This window comes from Tachypleus tridentatus, chromosome 7 (genome assembly GCF_004210375.1).
Source record: "Tachypleus tridentatus isolate NWPU-2018 chromosome 7, ASM421037v1, whole genome shotgun sequence".
NCBI classification, from domain to species: domain Eukaryota; kingdom Metazoa; phylum Arthropoda; class Merostomata; order Xiphosura; family Limulidae; genus Tachypleus; species Tachypleus tridentatus.
This window is the reverse complement of record NC_134831.1, coordinates 149,366,652-149,381,428: the sequence shown is the minus strand read 5'-3', so window position 1 is coordinate 149,381,428 and position 14,777 is coordinate 149,366,652. Positions and strand designations below refer to the sequence as shown.

At 38.4% G+C, this 14,777-nt stretch overlaps 1 protein-coding gene across 4 annotated transcripts in view; it reads left to right on the top strand.

Annotated features, from left to right (window-relative positions):
* The window catches only part of LOC143256886 (UBX domain-containing protein 7-like), a 45,688-nt gene that overhangs the window by 13,247 nt on the left and 17,664 nt on the right, over positions 1-14,777 (top strand). The window contains exon 2 of one of the 4 annotated variants that reach the window (XM_076514703.1): positions 1,397-1,545. The exons of the other annotated variants lie outside the window; for them this stretch is intronic. The gene's annotated coding sequence lies outside the window, so the exon portion shown is untranslated. The remainder of the gene's footprint in view (positions 1-1,396; positions 1,546-14,777) is intronic. 4 annotated transcript variants of the gene reach the window in all.

The following is a 14,777-nucleotide window of genomic DNA, read 5'->3' as shown; positions in this document are numbered from 1 at the left end:
CTCTAACATACAGAATAACATTATGTTAATGTAATAGTAAATTAACAGACAATGACGTTTAACCATAAGTAGTTTTATTTCGGGGAAATGTATCACTGCATAGAAATGGTTATCTGTGAACTTACAATTTGTCAGACCTCACTGTACAGTTTTAGTTTTTATTTGAGAAAGGATATTGTCTTGCTGGAAAAAGTTAGAGGGTTATTACTGGGATGATTTTGGCTATGGAAGTATTATCTTTCAAGGATAGGTTAGGATTCCTATTTTCTCTTGAAAATAGAGGAATAAAGGGTAACTTTATTGAAGCCTGTGAGATTATCCATGGGATTGATAGGATAAAGGATAGATTTGATTTTGTTATATTTTAAAAAGAATAGGGTAAAGAGGACACAAATTTCAGATTTGAAGAATACAAGCTAGATTCCAGTTAGTTATATTTTTCATTGGTGAGATTTGTCATCAGCAGTAGTGTAGTACAGCAGTTTACAATAGTTTAAAAAGATAATCGTTAATTTCCTAACAAAAAAGGAGTGGGTTTAAGTTTACTTTTTCTGAGATAGCCTTGAGAGATCAAAAGGTCCCTTTTTGTCTGTTTATGTTATTCTTGAGAGCAAGGAAATGAATATCTGTTAGTGAATAATATTTAATATATTTGTATACCAAAACTGCTGAAATGAAAATAATATTCTGTAATTTTTAATTATCTTGAGAAGGAAATATTCATTTTTAAAAGGAAGCGGAATCAAAAACAAAAAACTCGTTTTGGAAGGTGAAACATTCAGATGTAAGTTTTGTGGTATGTTAGGTAGGGAAGAAAGAGAAATGAATATTTTCTTCTCATAAACAAAAGTGCAAAACCAGGTACATCTCTATATGTCTTTGACCATTATTTCTTCACTGATATCTAAGGTTATGCAACTATGTTGAGTGAAATATTCAGTAGTTTTTATATTTATCTTTAGATTGATTTTTGTTTAGCTATTCATAAGTGATCTGTAAAATTCATGCTGATTGATATTTATAAAACTACAATCAGTTCTAAAATTTAAATATTGTTGGATTTTGAATGTTTTAAATATTTAAACATTCTTTTCTGTAAAGACTGGTGTACTTGATAATGATTGCACTAGTGATAAAACATTGTATCTTTCAAAAATTAATCTTTCTTACTAAGACAAAGTGTGAATTGCTCATTTTAAGACCTCCAATTTTCTTTAGTGTCAAAATATTATAGACATTTGGCATATTTTTATAATATGCTACTCAAGTATTAAACTGAATTTCCTGTTGCCCAAAATTTATAAAGGACATGTTTATTCCTTTTTTTGCCATAGGTGCACTGTATCTACAATTGCTGTAAGATTTTGTTATATCTGTAACACTTTATGATTTTTAGAATAACTTTTTCTGTTGGCTGAAGCAGTTGCAACCAGATCAAGACAATAGTAGGGCCTAGACACCTTCTGTTTGTAGGCCCTACCAGCCATCCAAGTTAAACCAAAAGTATTTACGTGTATAATCTATACTTGCTGTTTGTGTGTGAATGTAAGTACACAAACTAATGCATATATACAAAAATATATTGTATAACTTAAAAATGTAATAAAGTTTTTACAGTAAAATGTGTATTTCATTTTTTTATGCTTATTATTTTTTTGTTCCTCTACAATTAACTTTTAAAGAAAATTTTAATGGACCCATAATTTTTTATAGACCTTCATATTTTTGTAGGCCATAGGCACTGTGCCTATTGAATAATCCAGCCCTGATACAACTACATACAAACAGAAGCCAAGCAAAACAATAGTGTTTTTGTTTTGTTTTTTTCCTATTCTTCAATAGCAAACAAGAGATAGAAAAAATGCTGGTTGATGTAAATAACTTGTTTGAGGTGCATTATTTTGAAATACAGTTTGCCAATTTTGGAAAGATAAAGATTTATACTGTTAGGGTTTTTGAATAATTTTATTATTAATATTGTTATCTGTAGTTAGTTCAGTTCATTAACGTAAATGTAATTAGATTAGTTGACATTCATAGTTGAGTTCAGGTTTAAAATTAGAGCTTAATTTTATCCTTTGTCCCATAATGTTAAATTAGGCTTAACATAGGCCTTTGTTACTTCATGATTATTTGCTATTCATCTTACAGGTATATTGTAAATTAGGTTAACTTTTTTTTTCACATCATCACATTTAATAAATATGGTATTGTCATACACATTTACTTAATTTTGGATTTAGATCAGAACCAATTGCTATATGTTGTCACATATGTTGTGTAGCTAGTATCCATCATCCTTTTCCTGCTTAGATGTCATCTCCTGGCATTTAAGTTTTGAATTTAGAGCTGACTCACTTGACTTGATGCTTTTAGGTACACTTGTTGGTTGCTTCTCTTCTTCCTCTTATGCAAACCCTCTATTTCTTTATGCTGAGAATGTTTGTTTTTGCATTTGAAGTAGTTTGGCCTGCTGTTTGGTTTGAGTTGGATAGCTCTGCTCATGTGTTCCTTGTACCCCAGTTGGTAGTGGGAATTTCTCCCTCTATTCAGCTCAACATAAGATACAGATGGTATGTTCCTCTTGTTCTTCTACATGGATGTTGGCACCTAATGGTTGATTTTTGGATTGTACTTATGTATAATCCATCACACCCTTTCCAATCTACACCATTATGCACATCCATTCTTCTACCAACCTTTTTTTTATCGGCGAGATTGCAGTTAATATATATTGTGGTTAAAGTCACTGTTCAACTCTTTTCTATTCAATTGGGTTGTGCTACTCACATTTTTCTGCCTGGATCTGTCACTTTCCACATCTGGGTGAAGAGTATATCTTGTGTAGAAGTGGTGTGTTCTTCCATGTATAATCTTAGAGTTCACTCATTAGGGTGTCCTTTTGGATGATTTTGAAGGATGTTTCTTTCTCCCTTGCATCAATCCTTCCACCTATTCAGTGTAGGATTCTAGCTGTGTAGGTAAACAGAAGTAAGGTACCTAGTCAGAAGTTTTATAATTTTACTATACTGAAAATATATTTCTGACATATACTTACTTATGCTCACCCTTCTCACTTTTCCTCCTCGCTGTACATCAGTGCTTAAACTGCTGCCTAAATTTGAAGTGATAGTTAGGTAGAATAACATAGTCACCTGAGTCACGTGAGTGTGTATGGTGGTAATAATTGTGGAGGTTTGTTGCACAATAATTTACATCTGAGAATCAGTTAAACCATATGAATTGATGTGTGCATAGGAGTGAAAGGCTTATGGTATGCAAAAACATTTTGCAAATAGAGAGCAGCACTAAAAAGAAAATAGCTATGTATGTGAATAAATTAAGTACCTGTAAGAAATATATTTGCAATGTAGGAAAATTATAACTTAAGAGAAAAATATTTTACACCATAAGTTACTGTGAATGAACTACATTATAAAACCATAAATATAACATACTGTTATTGGTTTATCCAGATAATATGCTGTAACAGTACTTAGCAGTTAATAAGAATTTCAGTTATTGAAATAAACATCAAATTCAAATTTATACAATTGCTTAATACCAAGATTTACATGTAAGAAATACATAAAAACTGCATACTCTTTGTGTTCATTAAATATAGAAGATTTCATGGGTATTGCTATCATTATTTTCTTATCTATAGGATCAACATAAAAAAATCTTATCAGTGTTGAACTGTGCACTAAAAATAAGGAACTTGTGTAAAGTAAGTACATTATGTTTGTGAGTTTTGTACATTATGTATCCTCTTAATAGAATATCTTTCCTTGATTATCACGACCCTTTATCAACACAAATTTTCAATACATGCTGCTAGCTTTCCACCTCCTGCTTCTACATGTTTATATGCAAATGATCATCCAGTAGCTCTTCACCAATGGGAGTGTGATAATTCATCATAACCAGTGCCTTTTTCACATTTGCACTTATAAATCACTTCAATTGATAGTAATATTGTGTAAATGTGCTCCTTTTTCCTCATAGATTTGTCGACATTTCCCTTTACACTAGAGTCTTAGTTTATCTTTACTGTCTTATTCAATTTTCATGCTTTGGAATTGTGCAAGCTTTTTCCAACTTTCTTTTTTACTTTTTTCCATAGCTTTGTACATTTCGAAATGCTTCCAGGTGTTGGTTGTGTTTCTCCATTCTATTTTTATCTATGTCTAATCAGTTAGTTTTAACTCTTCTTACTGCAGTCCTGATGTACAAATCCATATGCTGCTAGGTTTTGCTTGTTTGGCTCTGTAAACATTTTTGTTCTGCTTTTCAAACTTGTTATTGCTTTAATCTTTGTACTGTTTAAGGTGATGCAGTCCTCCCAACTCTCCAATGCATTTTCCCCTCCTTTCTTGTAGTGGAGTATAGGAGTCCCTACCACTTGCCATTTCCTAGCCACTGAGGTGGTGAACAATGGTGGCCTGTCCTTCTGAATGATGACTCACCTCACTCGTTTGAGAGTAGGGTAATGGCATTTGGCAGGTGCTGATGGCATATATTACTTTATACCATAGATATGATTTACAGTTTCAGATACTGCATTGGTTTTGTTGTAGCACTTTGCTATGATAATGTCTCTATAATTTACTAATTGCTTTTTCTTACCATGGCCTTCTTCCTTCTTGCAATTCTCCAGATGTATGTTCCTGGTGAGTCTGGTGTTGGTTGGAGATGGAATGGTCATGTTTAGCATCATGCATCAATAATTTGATGCCTTTCCTACATGGAGTTGATGTATAATTTCAGATCCTGCCATGTTACTCCCATTTACTATCATCTAGATATATGATAATTGTGGGTCTGCTGCTGGTTGGAGAATGTAGCCTAAGTCCTTATATGTATGCTGACCAATATCCTGCCTCCTACTGCACACTGGATGACAAATGCTCACTATCACCACGGTTTAAACTGGAGATGCACCCCATCTGCTAGATGTTAGGTCACAGTGAATCTGGTGTTGGTTGAAGCTGGATGCAACACATTTTCCTGCTTTTTCATGGTTGGGTTTCCTCCATCTACTATAGACTGGATATACAATACCCATTGACACCAGATTGTAGACTAGAAATATCATCTCACTAGGGCATTCCACCTTTCTATAGTCCATAAATGCTGGTTCCGAGCATATCTGGTATTCTTTGTGTTTGTGAAAGTGTACCCAGGTGGTGATAGTGTTTGCTACAGAAGCTCATCTTCTCTACTAATTCTCATTTTGAGGTAAAGAGGTAGGTGATTCTTTACCTATTACATATCTTATGCACCATTCCAGATGCCATCTGGTGTTGGACAAAGTCAAATTACCATTGTGGCCTGTTATACCCTTTCCACTCAAAACCTGGGGCTCCATGAATTAGTCTTGTGTATTCTGAGGTTCCTTCATATTTTTTCACCTTTTTATATTTACAATATAGGCATAAAAAAGTGAAGATAAACCTGGATGACATGTGGTGTGGTTTCCAGCTGAGGTGTGATGTTTTCTCTTTTGATTCTGTACCTCTTATTCTATACTTGGGTGCTTCCTAAATGGGGTTCATTTTTGCATTTTTACTAGCCCTCCACCAGTTCATTTTTGGATTCTAGCAATTTTATGAGAGAAGATGAAATACCATATCAGAAGTGAGCATTTTTTGGCACTGAAAATGTACTTCTGATAGGTACTTACCCCATTTTCCTTTCTTCCTCTCTCCAAACCCATTTATCTTCAACATTTTGAGTATGTAGTTTCAGATCTTTTGGCCAAGACCACTATCAAGAGTATTTTACCCCTGTTCATGGATATTATTAAAATTTTTTTGGTCAACAATAAAACAAGGGATTAGCATCTGTGTATTGACCAGATGTCTCTCAACCAGTTTCTAGTTTTCGCATAATTCTAAGTAGTTTCTTTTTCTCATTTTTCACTTGATCTGTAGATGATCAAAATCTGTGTGTTAGATGCTTGTATATAATATATATTCTGATTGTCCTATCCTTCAGACATTTTTCTTGTACTTGTTGAAGGGACCTCCCAGAAAAGGTTTTGTACTTTCATATTACTTTTTCTGGGATCTAAACATCCACCCATGTGTTTGCTGTGCATGACTACCCAAGAAAGGGAGGAGAGGATCCTGGAGATTGAGGGGTCCTACTCCAATACACCATTTTGGCCTTGAATTCCTGTAGCTGGGCAGCCTTGGGGTGGCCTCTGCAAGGTTAATTGACTGGTCCATTTGGGCTAAGGCTAAGGGAGTTCCAATACTGGATGTTCTGAAAGGGTGTTGTGGACATTGTCTGATACTGGTGTTCAGATATAGTGATTGCAAAACCCTTGCATTGCTGCAGTGTCCCTGATTGGCATTGTAGTGCATCTTCTTATAGAGCTCCATCGTAGGTGGGGTCAGTGGGCATCAAAACGTATTGTCTTTATTATGGATACCCCCATTTGTTTATATAATTAAAAATGAAAAAAATTGAAAAACCAGCATATTATAAGAAAACGACCACTCATGGACTACTCTGCACAAATAACATAGCAGTCAGATTCTGTACCTCGGTACTAATTATCCATTCCCTATCTGATAAATCCTAAGTTCAGATGTACCCCTTTTTTATTCAAAAGGTATTAGAAGGGCTTACTGGCTCTCCTACATCAGTAAAGAAGTTGCACTATGGAGACATTTTTGGTAGATACATCTTTACCACAATATATCAAACTCCTCTTGAAATATAAAGCTATTGGGGATATACCCATCGAGGTTACTCCTCATGCAACTTTGAATTCTTCCAGCCCCTCAATGTGGATTCCTGTACATGGTGAGGGGGCCTTCCAGGGAATGTTCTGTTCTTTCAGTTTACCTCCTCTGTAATCTAAATATCCACTCATGTGCATAGTGACCTGTGAAGGGGAGGAGAGGATCCTGGTGGTTGATGAGTCCAACCGTAACACACCACTTTGGCCTTGAATTCCTGTAGATGGGCAGTCTTTGCGATGGCAAAGACCACAATGCTTATGAGTATGAAATGGACCCCCATTGTATCATTTGCAATGACTCTCACCCATTCTACTTTTGTTCTTGCCCTAAATGGTTAAAAGTAAAAGAGGTGCAGCATTTTAAAATGACTCATAACAGTACTTATCCTGAGGCCCAAAAGTTGCTGCCCACCACTTCATCTCGGATGTATGCTGCTGCACTTCATTTTACGACTACAGTGGGAGTGCAAACAGATCTCTGTCTCCAAGAGAATTGTTTTCAAAACAAATGAAAAGCCTTTTGACCTCCATGGATAAAAAATTTGATAAATCACTTCTACACCCATCTCTGTCCCTTCTATACCCCAAGATCCACATCCTTTGGTTTCAGGTATAGTCATTTCTTCAGATACATCTTCTTCTCCTACCCCAAGATGCAAAACAATCATTCGTTTGCATCCTCAGTTACTGGAATCTCATGTCAACAACAAAGACCTCCCTAATCGACTCAGGGCAGGATCCATGGAGGTCAATAGACCTCCCCTGCATAAGGACAGTAAGGAAAAAAGACATGGCCATAATTAGAAGGGTTCTCCAACGAATTTGCCTACAAGTCATTAAAAATGGCCACCTTGATACAATGGAACTGTCGAGGTTTATGTTCTGATCTGGATGACATCAAAACACTGATTGCTTTCTGCCATCCTGTATGTCTTTCCTTACAGGAAACATTTCTGAAACCTGCCAATACAGTCACCTTTTGGTAGTTTTCTTTGTATATAAATGACAGGCTGTGTGATGGATGAGTGCATGGAGGGGTGGCATTGTTGGTTGATCAGCATGTGCCATTCTGTCTTTGTCACTCAACACACTCTTGTAGTCTATAGCCATTCATGTTTGCTTGGGTTGTACCATCACTGTTTGTTCTCCCTACCTGTCACTCCTAGAGACTTGTGATCAATCAGACCTTGCTGCTCTCATTGAATAGTTGCTGTCTCCCTTTTTAATCCTGGGGGACTATAATGAACATCATCCCCTCTGGGGAAGTGCTGATATTGATAGGAGGGGTTGCACCATAGAGTTTATGCTCTCTGATCACAACCTTTCTCTTTTCAATACTGGTTATTCTACTTATTTTTGTGGAACCTAGTCAGTCCTTTACAGCTATTGATCTCTCAATTTGCTCCCTTTCACTATTCTCTCATTTTTTCATGGAGGGTTGACAATAATCCAAGAGGCAGTGATCATTTTCCTATAATCTTGACATAGAATAGCTGCAGTTGATGCCACCTGATCTGCATGCCCAAGTAGAAACTGGATCAGGTAGTTTGGCCCTCTTTCACTGCTTTTGCAGAACTTGATCCTTCCATTGCCTATAAGTCATTAATAGATGACTGTGTAGCAGTAACTGACTGTATCAAGTTTTTAGGAATACACTGAGCAGCTGCTTGTATAATACATTTTCCACAATATCCTCGTCTGTGGTGGAATCATGCCTGCCACATGGTACGGGAGACTTGAAAACGGCCCTGGGATACTTTTTGTAGGTATCCCACTCTCTCACATTGCATTGCTTCCCATGCTATTGTAATCCCTTTTCCTTAGTCTGGGAAGGATTTCAGGATTCCTTCAAACTACCATCCAATTGTTTTGATGAGCTGTCTCTGTAAGATCTTTAGAGAGGATGGTTAATGCTCATCTTGTTTGGTTTCTCAGATCAAACCACCTCCTCTCACTCACTCAGTGTGGGTTCTGATGACAGCACTCCACCATAGAGCACATGATTCGATTTGAAATGTCAATCGGGGAAGCCCTTCTCAAGCGACAACATCTGTATTTTTTTTACCTTGAAAGCTTGTGAAACTACATGGTGGTATAGCATGTTGCATGGCCATTTACCCATTTTTATTTAATGTTTTTTAATGAACTGGCAATTCTGAGCCCATGTGGGTTTGACACTTTCCTGTTCTTTCCCACAGAAACTTGGAGTCCATCAGGGCTGTGTCTTGAGTGTTATGCTTTTCATTGTAAAGATTAATGCCATCAGCAGACAACTCCTGTTCTTACTGTTGTAAATTGTCTCTATGTTGATGACTTCCACATTTCATGTCAGCCATTGAGCATGAGATTTATTGAATGGCAGATACAGACTGCCTTCAGTCACTTACTGAAGTGGACCACAGCAAACGGTTTTACTTTTTCTTGATCCAAAATTGTTTGCATGCATTTCTGGTGCCAACAGGGTATTTACACAGATCCCGAGCACCGTTTGCATCACATAGGAGCTATTTAGCACATGAACTGTACTATTTATACCAATTCATTTAGCTCTCTGGTAGCCCAGGAATTGCTTCATGCCATCTCTCACCCTATTTTTGTCGATATTCAAAACCGACTTGCTCAATTTGCTCTCTCATATACTTTGGTCTAGTTTTTCTGGATACCAGGCTACATTGGTATTCATGGGAATGAGCTTGCTAACATTGCAGCTAAGTCTGTCTGCTCTGGTACTATCACTGTTGTACCTGTCCCATACATAGGCTACGGTTCTGTATTCAAGGCTCGGATCCACACTAGTTTGCAATCAAATTGGACCGAGCAACACAAAATAAGCTTTTCCAAGCCAAAACTTCTATTGTGCTTTGGCTGTCTTGCATCTGTTAGTATCGGAAGGAGGAAGTTGTTGTGGCTAGGCTCTGCATTAGTCACTATTTTTTGATTTGCCACTTTCTTTTATCTGGTACTGATGCACCATTGTGTGGTTTGTGTGACACTCAGGTCACAATAGCCCATGTTTTATTGTCATTACATCATTACAAATGAGAGCAATAGCACAATTTTAAACATTTTTACTATGGGTTCATCCTTGACACTGGACAGTGTCATTGAAAATGGTGACACTGTCCACCTAAATTGTCTTTAAATTTTTAAGGGCCATTGGTCTTTCTAACTCAATTTAGGATTATAATTTGAAAATTGGACTGTTTTGTTTTAGTATGATTCCTTTTTACATATAGTGATTTTTCTTTTTTGCCTTTTTTTAACAGTTGTTTGGTGCAGATAGCCCAGTTGCTTTGCGTTAATAAATGTTAAACAACAAATTAACCAGACATTTTCCATCTATTGGAATTGAGTCTTCCAGTTTCATGCACTTTCTTTTGGTATTGCTTATGCTCTTTGTCTCTAATCAACACTTCAGAAGCATTCATCTTCCATATTTATGAACTGGGGCTGATGTTCCATTATTACATGGATGATTAGTTCTTGTCCTTTTTTGGCAGAACATTTTTTCTCAAGCTTGCATTCTTTTGCAGAAGACCAGCTACTAAAGTGTTCAAAGTCTTTTTATGCCTACCCAATACATTGGCAACCTCCATCTTGGTTGGACTCAGTTTTTTCACTTTACCTGTGAGCAATAGAATATCTGGTCATCAAGATTTGTGCTTTTTGTTTATATCCTGTGTTTGTGGTTCTTTGAACTTTGTGGACTTTGGATTCTCTGGAACCACTTATTCTTTCTGGTCTTACACAAATGTTCTGCTTTTAGTGGAATCTAATTCATGATCTGTTGTCCTAGATTGTGAGCCTATCTTCTTTTTTTTTTTGATGATTTGTTTTGGTAGTTTGAACATGCCATTATGATGGTAGGCAGCCCCTTGCTGCCATTCCAGCTGGATGTTGATCTTTTCATTGATGCTTTCTTGTTGAGCTGGTATGCATTTCTCAATGACAATATGACTTAGGGTGTGTTGACACCAGAGGAGTTTTCATTTTGCACCAACATACCCAAACTTCTGATCATTCTTTAGGCATGTATTTCTTTTCTCATGGATAAGTGATACAGATTCATTTTGACAATTCTTTGGTAATTTATCAATCATCAGGGTGGTACCTGCTCCACGATTCATTTTCTTTGCATTGGACTTGTTTTTGGCTCATTCCAGTTAAGGATGCACAACATCTCATTGCTTTGAACCTGGTGGAAGATTGCCTATCTGGGCCAAATTCAATATGTGGTGTGGTCTTTCCACTCTTTTTTTTTTTTTTTTTTTGGGGTTATCTCAATTAAGCATACATTTCATTTATGTCTTTGCAGCTTCTTTCACCACAAAACTTTTACTTTTCTCTCAGACAGGGCTGATTGTACTTGTTTTTTATATGTTTATTCTTTTCTTTGTCTCCTTTCTTATGCCCTGTTTTGATATACAACACTTTGCTGGGTCCTGTTTGTTGTGTCTTTTTGGTCAGCACAACTCTGGTTCCCTCTACTATATCAATTGATGTCCAGGTTCTCTTCCACTGCTCTGTTTGCCCTTTTTCTTGCTATAACCTCTTGTCTTTTTTTTCACCCAGGGATATCATTCCTTCATATTCACATGTGAGAATTGTCCAGTCGTTTTTGCTGTGGGGCTGATCTGTTCTATCATTTATTTTCTTATCTTAGTCCTGTTGTCTTTCAACATTGCCCATCCATCAGTGGAAATGGCATGTATATTGGGATTGGTCCATCTGTCACTTATTTACTTTGGGTAATCCTGCTGTGGCCCAACTTTTAATCTTTTTCACATGGTTCTTCATCCTTGGATTGTCAATCTCTATCATAGTTAGTTATAGAGCAGCTTTGTCAAAAATATTTTTGTGTTCCCATTACTGCTTGTTGTTTTCATTCCCTGTGCTCTTTACTTTATTCCAAATCTTTACCAACCCCTTTCCTGACTGGGGCCTTGGTGTGATTTTAAATACTTTCTCATGTACTCTGTTTGAGCTCCCCTTGGTGTGGATTCCTGTTCGTGGTCAGGGGACCTCCCAGGGAAGGTTCTGTTCTGTCTGGTTACCTTCTCTGGGATCTAAACATCCACCCACGTGTTTGCCGTGCGTGGCGACCTGTGAAGGGGAGGAGAGGATCATGGTGGTTGAGGGGTTCAACCCTAACACACCACTTTGGCCTTGAATTCTTGTAGATGGGCAGCCTTTGGGTGGCCCCCTTGGTCAGTTGGCTGGTCCACTTGGGCTAGAATCAACCAAGTACCAGTGTTGGAAGTTCTCAACGGGTGTTGTGGACATTGTGCCTGATGCTGGTGTTTGGGTATAGTGCTCACGAAACCCTGGAGTTGCTGCATTGTCCTTGCTTGACTTTGTAGTGCACCTCCTTGTAGGGCTCCATGGTGGGTGGGTTCAGTGGGTACCGAATATTTCCTTTTTCCTATGGATCCTCCAAAAAATTTAAATAAAATTGTGAAAAAACAGTCAATGGGTAAGCGACCACGTCTTGAAGACTCTGAACAGCAATCTTCAACATCTGTAACACATGTACCTCATTTTCTTATCTTACATTCTCCTTCAGAAAAACCTTTAGAGCAATTATCCCCCTTTTTTTATTCAGAAGGGACTAGAGGGACTTGCTGGCTCTCCAAAGTCAGTAAAGAAGCTGCGATCTTGAGACATATTGGTTGAAACATCCACATCCCAACACAATGAACTCTTGAATTCAAAGGCAATTGGGGATATACCTATTGAGGTTACACCTCTAGCTACTTTGAATTCATCACGAGGAGTTATTGTTGAGAGGGATTTGACGAACGTCCCAGAGTCAGAGATTCTCGCTGGTCTCTCCACTCAAGGAGTTTCTGCAGTGAGGCACATCTCCACTCACAAAGATGGTGTTACACTTCCAACAAATACCCTCGTTTTGACATTTACTTCTTCACGTGCACCTGCCACCATCAAGGCAGGTTATCTCATTTGCAGGGTTCGGTCATACATTCCAAACCCTCTCTGATGTTTCCAATGTCAGAGATTCGGCCACTTAAGGACATCATGTCGTGGTTCCCTGACATGTGCTTGTTGTGGGGGGCAAGGACCACGATGCATATGGATGTGACATGGACCCACATTGCATCAACTGCAATGGTTCTCACCCCTCTTACTTTCATTCTTGCCCAAAATGGTTGGAGGAAAAAGAGGTGCAGCGTTTGAAAACGATACATAACGTTAGTTATCCTGAGGCTCGGAAATTGCTGCCCACCACTCCATCTCGGACATATGCTCCTGCACTTCGTTCCACAACTACAGTGGGAATGCAGACAGATCTCTCTGTGCCTCCAAGAGAATCATTTTCAAAACAAATGAAAAGCCTTTTGACTTCCGTGGTTAAAAAGGTTGATGAATCGACTTCCACACCCATCTCTGTTCCTCCCGTATGTTCCAATAAACCTCAAGATCCACGTCCTTCAATTTCAAATACAGGCATTTCTTCTGATACACCTTTTTCCCCCACCCCACAAGGCAAAACAATCATTCGTTCACGTTTTCAGTCACTGGAATCCCCTTCCAATAACAAAGACCTGCCCACTCGACCCAGGGCAGGATCCATGGAGGTTGATAGTCCTCCTCCAACTAAGGACAGTAAGGAAAAAAGACGTGGCCATAAACAGAAGGGTCCTCCAACCACTTCACCTACCCATTCCAAAAAATGGCCACCTTGATACAATGGAACTGTCGAGGTTTACGTTCTAATCTGGACGATATCAAAACACTGATTGCTTCCTACCATCCTGTTTGTCTTTCCCTACAAGAAACATTTCTAAAACCTGCTGATACAGTCTCCATTCGGCAGTTTTCTCTGTACAGAAATGACAGGCTGTGTGATGGACAAGTACATGGAGGGGTGGCACTATTGGTTGACCAGCATGTGCCCACCCTGTCTTTGTCACTCAACACACCCTTGGAGGCCATAGCCATCGGTGTTTTCTTTGGTCATACCATCACTGTTTGTTCTCTCTACCTGTCCCCTTGAGAGACATATGAGCAATCAGACCTTGATGCTCTCATTGAACAGTTGCCATCTCCATTTCTAATCCTGGGGGATTTTAATGGACATCATCCCATCTGGGGAAGTGCTGTTATTAATAGGAGGGGTCACTCTGTTGAGCGTATGCTTTCTGATCACAATCTTTCTCTTTTCATTACTGGTTCTTCCACTTATTTTCATGCACCTTGTCAGTCCTTTACCGCTATTGATCTCTCAGTTTGCTCCCCTTCATTATTCTCCCATTTTTCAAGGGTTGACAGTAATCCATCAGGCAGTGATCATTTTCCTATCCTTTTGAGAGAGACTGGCCGTGGTCTGTGCAACCCTACCCGCATGCCCCAGTGAAAGCTGGGTCAGGCAGACTGGTCCACTTTCACTGCTCTCGCAGAACTTGATCCTGCCATTCTAAATCAGCCATCAATAGATGATTGTGTGGCAGCGGTAACTGGCTGTATTATACAAGCAGCTGCTCAGTGTATTCCTAAAACCTCGACACGTTTTCCCTGATATCCTCGTCCATGGTGGAATCCTGCTTGCCACTTAGCATGGAAGTCTCAAAAATGGGCCTAGGATACTTTTTTGTAGATATCCCACACTTTCAAACCGTGTCCTTTTCTAACGGGCCTGTGCACATGCTAGGTGAGTAAGACGTCAAAGCCAGAAGGAACCTTGGATTAAGTTCACAACTAGCATATCTTCTACCACCAGTTCCAAGATCATATGGGACAGGATTCGAAAGGTTAATGGACACTACAATTCTATCCCCCTCTCGATCTTACTCTCTGATTGTCAGGAGGTGACTGATGATCGGAACATCGCTAACACTCTAGGTGAAAGCTTTTGCTGGGTATTTAGCACTTCTGTTTGTTCCTCCACCTTCCTGGCCATCAAGACTCGGGCAGAGCGTTCACCTCTTTCCTTTCAAATTGACTGTTTCTTTGACTATAATTGTCCCTTTACACTGGTGGAACTGAAAATGGCCCTTCACCGGTC